Raw genomic sequence first — 6,356 nt, forward strand, 5'->3', positions numbered from 1 at the left:
AAAAAAAAAGAAGAAATTTATACCCTTTTGTACATTCTTAGATCATCATTCCATTAATAACATCATATAGGTAGTTTCTTATTTTAAAGGAAATAAATAAAAATCCCTATCTTTACCATGCATCATCTCCTCTTAGATAATAGAAACACGATAAAGTTTATGCAAAAAAATGACATGCTTTTTAGATTAGCTCATTAATTTCCATTCATTTTATTTTATTAGTTAAGGAAGGATTAGGTAGCAACATGTATGAAAAGTTAAGAAAAGTGAATGCTCTAATATACGACAGTATCTGCGCTCTAAAGAAAGGCCCAAATCGATTTTGAAAATATTATGGTTAGGCCCTTACTTTGATATGTCTATTGAAGCAAGCCTTCTCAGAATCTAATATGCACGTTTTGTAAAAAAAAGGTACTAATTTAGGCATTAATGATGCATGTTTCACACATACATTAGCCACCTTAAAATCTCTTTAGAATCTTTTGCAATACTGTCAAAACCCATTAGGCATTCAATGATAAACAAATCAATGAGACTGATATTTATTAATTTTCAACTTTCTCTGCATTCTGCATTACATTCATTTAGAACATATCCTTCCTTGTAAATAAATAAATAAGAATAAAAAGGGAAATCAACCTATGCACATAAATAATGGAAAGTAAGTCGCTGGTAATCAAGCTTGCACTCTAGAGCGGGACACACTTAATGGTTAAACCATTTATGATTTTAGTGGGTAAAGGGGAAAAAACGTCAAAACTATTAACTATCAAGACATCAAATCTTTTTCCATATTATAAAACAATGCCATAGGCCTGCAAAATTCAAAGTGTCATCAGCAAAAGACCCATCCAACATCACCGGGGTCGAAGGAATGATTAGGTGTGGCCAAGACTACACTCTTAGCAAATGATAAAGCTAATGCCTCCAAAAGGAAAGAAAAATTCAAAGAGGAAAGAAGAAAAACCTGAGGAGGAGGACGAATTTCACAAGCATGTAAGGTGGAGTGAATAAAACTTTCTTATCAAGATAATTTCGGAATGGAAAAGAAACATTATGTTCGAAGAAATTGCTTGTTAAGAGCCCGCTAGGATGAAAACCCGCAAAGGGCGTTTTAGGCAAAAGTTAGGGTAAGAAAAAAGGGCCTGCCAAGACAAGGGTCTTTGGTAGAAGAAAGGTTCAAAATCCTGATAGGATATGTCTTAATGCAAAAGTTAGGGATAAAAAGAAAAGCAGTCTTCTCGAGTTGAAAATCGAAAGGCAGCTCGGGTATCCTTTTCAAAAAGCAAAACTCCATGAAAATTCTACGCCAAAGCTCTATTATTGCTCCCACCCACACTCACCTCCTAAGAAAGGCCATAGATGCATCAAATGCAAGATGTACCCTCCTTGTTCCACCAAAATGTCAAGTTCATGATAGATGGCAAGCCGATAGTAGATTCCAACTAAGGAATAACTACTTATAAACAAACCGCTCCTCATCTTTTACATGGATACGAGGAAGGAAACCCTAGGATCGCTCACATGAGTAGGAACTCGAGTAATGGAAGTTTAGTAGCACAAATACTACCATCCAGGACAAGGGAGTGGTAGAGATGTGTAAGGAATGACCAAGCTACCATATTCCAAGACAACTCAAAGCGACAAGGTTCGGGATATGAGCCAGCCATATCTTTAAGGGAAGAGGAGCTAAGATATCTTTCTTTGCAGGAAGAGTTTTTGAAGCGCCAACATAAGAAGAAAGCTCAAGTGTAACCATGCCTCTCTAGGGGCTAACCTCTGTCAATCACTCTATGTATGAATCACGAACTCAGGGCATGCCCAGGCCCTCAAGCTACACTAAATGGGCACGCGTAAATCAAAAATTCTTTTTTAATGCCATACATTTTTCTACTTCATTTCTCTTCTTCCTTTAATCTACTTTAAGCCTCGTTAACGAACCTTAAATGAACAAGTACATTTCAAATAGGGATGTAATTAGAAACAACAACTTAATGCGTAATAAGGATAAATGACACATAAAGATCAATCAGACAAATTTGGCATGACTTGTGGATAAAAGTCCAAAAAAAACCAGTGTAAGGGGCATCCCCATTGTAATGAAGGAACGAAAGGTGAACACAAATGCTGCAAAGAAAAAAGCCCAACAAGAAACCCACTAACGGGGTAGTGCAAAAACTAGGGCAAGGTCTGCTAGGAGACCCACAAACAAAAAGGGCAACCTAGGAAAAAGTGAGGATCGAAAAGAAAATGTCTGCTAGGGACGTTCACTTGCTCATGCAAGTGGCTTAGACGTCCAAATTGTTAGAAAAGAATGGCTCAATCAAAGAGGGGTTAATTGGATTCCATGACACTTAAAAATTTTTCAGAGTTTTAAGGATCTTTATTTCAACTTAAACTTTTCTAATATGAATTCTCAAAGAAGTTCCTTGAAAGACTTGCCAATGGGAATGAGTCCTATATGCTTTCTTGATTAAGTTCAATGTTAAGAACACTTAATATGAAACACTTTGGTTTAGTTTAAAGTAATGTTATGCATACAAACATATTAATCAAGATCATCCACTTTAACACTCAACCAAGATTTTGCTCAATGTAAAATATAAAAGCGAGAGAGAAGAATGCACAAGTATTTTATCCTGGTTCAGCCACTCCACATGTGACCTACATCCAGTCCTCAATCATAACCTGATCAAGATTTGTTCCACTATCTCAATGAAGAAGTTTTACAAGCATACAACACATGCATATACTCCTACATTTCTAGATAACCACTTTCTTGCCCCTAAGAAAGAACTTCTTGTAGAAACCCACTACAAGAATTCCTTACCACTTGAGACACCTACTCAAGATTTCCCTTACACCTTACACAAAGAATTAAAGGAACGAATTCACTTGGAAGTTGAACAAATCAGACTGTGAATTCCAAAAGCAAATCTTAATCTTTCTCTCCCAAGAATGTAGTGATGATGATGATCTTTTTCAAAACATTTCACAAAATGTTTTTCTTCTTGGTTTCACAAAGAAAACACCCCAAGAAGGTCACAAAGACTCCACAATATAGTTTTTCTCTCGTTGATTTTCAATTCATTCTCTGTTCTAAAGTTTCAAAATGTGAAAGCTATTTATAAAAATTTCAGAACCAGATAATCGATTATTTTAAAGGATAATCGATTATTTTGCTCTTAATTATTTCTGAAAATCACTTAAGAACAGAATAATCAATTATTTTGCAGGATAATCGATTATTCCAGAGAGTTCTTCCTAGAATAAATGATTATTTCACAGATACTCGATTATTACAGCAAGGCTCTTTTCACCTGTTGTTGGAATAATCGATTACACTTAATGATAATCGATTATTTTGAGTTAGCTCTCAAAAACTCAATTTTATACTTCAAAAATCTTTCCAAGTATTTTAAATCATCATCATGCTCACTCTCAGTCAATTTAGATTAAGATTAACTCATGCACAAAGCATACACATGCAAAATAAGCTAATCAAAACAATAAAACTCATAAGAACTTATAAACTACTCCTATTACACATCATGATAGTCATATCTTCTTCTTGACTAGTTTGTGTCCTTGGTCAGCTTTAACTCTCAAAATCCGCCCTTTGTTTTCATCAAAACTCTCATGCTCTCTCATACTTCAGAGCTTAGTTGATTCACTACTCCATGAATCTCAACAATCTCCCCATTTTTGATGATGCCAACCAGTTTTTCACATTGTTAGATATGAGTAGCTTCTTCCTTGTTCATATTTAGACACCTACAAAACAAACTCAAACCTTTCTCCCCCTTTGGACAACATAAAAAATAAACAGGTATATATTTGTCCAGATATAGAGAAACAAATTTTGCAGATTGCACATGTATAAATATATGCACAAGAGTCATTTGCTCATGATCAATGCCACAAGAATAACTTAATACCAAGAAATCAGTCAAGCATTATAACCATAGGCATTGTCCAATCAATTCAAATTAATACCAGAACTTGTATCAGAGAATTTGATACATCATGAACACATATGTACTTCATACACAATTGATTCCACATGATACATCAGCTACAATAAGCATTATCTGAAATATACCAACAAACATCAACATATATGCATCAATTTTATCACAAATATATATCAATGTTCAAACCAGAATATGGCAGTATCAAACATTCAAATCAACGTAACCATGATTAAATCATACCAAACACAATATAACAACACAATTAAATTCAAATTATTTTAGAATTAAAATTGTTCAAACCAAAATAAGAAAATTTTTCAGAAATTAAAACGATTACAACCCAATTGAAATTTTGAACTAGAAGTTTTAAAACTAAAACTAGAACTAGAACTCCTAAACGCATCACTCCGAATCCTCTTGCATTCCAAGCTGAGCCTTAATCCTTCCAATCTCATGATCAAGGTTATCAAACTGATCAAGAATGCCAGAATAATATGACTCATGCTTCCTTGTCATTTCCATCACAGCATCAAGCTTGTTGATCATAATCTGTTCAAACAGAGAAAATGCTTTAGGTTCCAATTCTTGCTCTTGCACTAGTTCATGCTCACTTGTGGGGGCAGTTCCTCATCATGAGATGGAACTCCATCTTCTTCCGTTGCCGGTTCTGGTATTGGAGGAACATCACCCTTGAACACCCATTTATCTTCTTGCTTTAGCATCCCTATATGATGCAAAGAAGATTTTTCAATCTTATTTGAGGCATGGAGAATTATCTTTTTCTCCCCTTTAAGATCCACACCAGCTTTCTAAAAAATTCTAGACAGTAATAAAGCATAGGGTATTGGACCATCCTCCTTTCTCCTAGCCTTCCAGATACAATCATTCACAACTGAAACCCAATCTATCTTTTCCTTTTTCTTAATCACATACATCAACAAAATATCATCTCTAGACATTTGAGCATGGTTATGAAGTCTAGGCTTAAACAACCAAGCTATTATGAAAGAAATCAACCTAGAGTTTTTCTTCATACCTCTAGCCAGAAATTTGTTGTAATTTGTGGTCTCCAGGTTCTTTTGACAGTCCCTAAAGGTTGTCAGCTCCTCAAAATCCCCAAAATTGAAAGGTTGGGGTTTCTTACTCTCGGTTCCGCTCAGCCCAGCCGCTTCTTTCAACGTTGGTCCATCAAGCTTTATGAGCTTGCCTTTCACCACAAATTGCATTTTCCCCTCATTACTTGAGGCAAAACACAAGAACAGCCTAATAAGTTCCAAGAACTTCCCAAGCTCTTGATGCTCTAAGAGAGGAGGAAAACTAAAACCCTCACTCTTGAACCATTCTAGATTCAAAGTCTTCGGAGGAATGATTCTCCTACCCGCATACCACTCAAAGTAGTAGTCTTGGGTTTCTTTGTCAGCAAACCATTTAGAGATCAGTTGCTCAGCTCTTGTGGGTAGAGGTCTTTTGCTCCCCCTGACTTCAAGCTTCTTCATTCTCTTGGAAGATGAGGCCATTGTGTGATTAAAGGTGGGTTCTTGGTTGGAGAAGAGAAGATGAAGAAGAGTGTGAGATAGAAGGGTTAGGGTTTGTGTGAGAGTTGAGAGAATGTGTTGGTTATTTGTAGAATAAGAGGGTTAGGTGTTATTAAAGCCCTAGACATCGATTGGGTAGAAGAGAGGTGCCACTTATTAAGGAAAGTGGGAGGTTGGGAGTTGGCACGAATAAAACCGTTCAAAAACCGTCTGGAAAACCAAAGGTCGCGTAAATAATCGATTATCTATACAAATAATTGATTATTTGTATTAGTAAAATCAACTTAAAAACCCTGTCTGCACTAAATAATCGATTATTTTTGGAATAATTGATTATTCCAGAGACTCATGTCTCATTTGTGCTTCCAGATAATTGATTATTTCTAGAATAATCGATTATTCCAGAGGCTTATTCTTTCAATCCTACCCAGATAATCGATTATTTGCCAAATAATAGATTATTCCAGAGACTTCTAAAATTCTACTTCTTCCCAGATAATCGATTATTTTCAGAATAATCGATTATTTGCCTAGTTTACTTAAAATAATCGATTAAATTTTACAATAATCGATTATTCAAGAGAAGTTTTGTTTCTCTTACTTTAAGCTTTTTAAACCATCCTTGATCCATTTCAACTCTTAAACCACTCTTTTATACACCACATTTCAATGTTCTATACACACATCAACAAAGTTTTGTTCAAACAATCACACTCAAGTGCACATTCACAATCAATTAAAAAAAGACTGATAATACCAAGTTCAATTCTCAATTAATTAAATCTTTCTTTTGGTAGGGGTTTTGTAAATATATCATCTAATTGTTTATTTGTCTCAACAAAATCTA

This window comes from Cajanus cajan, chromosome 4, assembly GCF_000230855.2.
Source record: "Cajanus cajan strain Asha chromosome 4, NIPB_CcT2T_4, whole genome shotgun sequence".
NCBI lineage: Eukaryota > Viridiplantae > Streptophyta > Magnoliopsida > Fabales > Fabaceae > Cajanus > Cajanus cajan.